The sequence below is a fragment of the Anabrus simplex genome, chromosome 1 (assembly GCF_040414725.1).
Source record: "Anabrus simplex isolate iqAnaSimp1 chromosome 1, ASM4041472v1, whole genome shotgun sequence".
Classification (NCBI taxonomy): domain Eukaryota; kingdom Metazoa; phylum Arthropoda; class Insecta; order Orthoptera; family Tettigoniidae; genus Anabrus; species Anabrus simplex.
This window is the reverse complement of record NC_090265.1, coordinates 613,153,972-613,154,812: the sequence shown is the minus strand read 5'-3', so window position 1 is coordinate 613,154,812 and position 841 is coordinate 613,153,972. Positions and strand designations below refer to the sequence as shown.

General features: G+C 44.0%; 1 pseudogene; it reads left to right on the top strand.

Moving 5' to 3' along the window:
• The first annotated feature begins 381 nt into the window (after positions 1-381).
• On the top strand, positions 382-493 carry LOC136859404 (5S ribosomal RNA; annotated as a pseudogene).
• The last annotated feature ends 348 nt before the right edge of the window (positions 494-841 follow it).

Genomic DNA, 841 nt, shown 5'->3' with positions numbered 1-841 from the left:
CTTCAGCCACAAGTCGGTAGATTTATTGCCACTTAAAAGAAATCGTACGGGACTAAATTTCGGTGACTCGGCGTTCCCGAAAACCGTATAAAGTATTTATTGGCACCTAAAACCAATAACATTATTATTATTATTATTATTATTATTATTATTATCATCATCATCATCATCATCATCATCATCATCATCATCATCATCATCACAATCGTTCACTAAATAGACGAAACATCTGAAGCAACATTCGTGTATAATGGTTGCCTCCAAACGCTTACAATGTGGCATGATTCAATTTTTGTGCAAAGATGTTGCTTTTACAAGAAAATCTATCAATAAGTGTGCTTATCCTCCACGGGAATGAACGTTCACACGCTACCAACGCAGGCCAACGGCCATACCATGTTGAATACACTGGTTCTCGTCCGATCATCACAGTTAAGCAACATCGGGAGTACTTGGATGGGTGACCACTTGGGAACAACACGTGCCGTTGGCTCAATTCCCTTACGGCTGGACCGTGACTCTACAGCTCTACATTCCGACCGACCAACCGAGCAGAGTACGCTTCGACTTACCGGTGGCCACGGCTCTACCGCAGCTCTATAGCTCTGCATTTGGGAGACGGACAGAGGCTGGTTCCAGTCGTCGGCTGTCCTGAGAATGGTTTTCCGTTGTTTTCCTTTCTCCTACACCAAGGCGAATACCGGAACATTTCCCAGTACAGGCGACGGTCGGCAACCCTTTCACCTTCTCCGAACATCTCCTTCACCGATTTAAATTATGATGATGATAATGATGATGATGCTTGTTTTTTAAAGGGGCCTAACATATAACGTCATCGGCC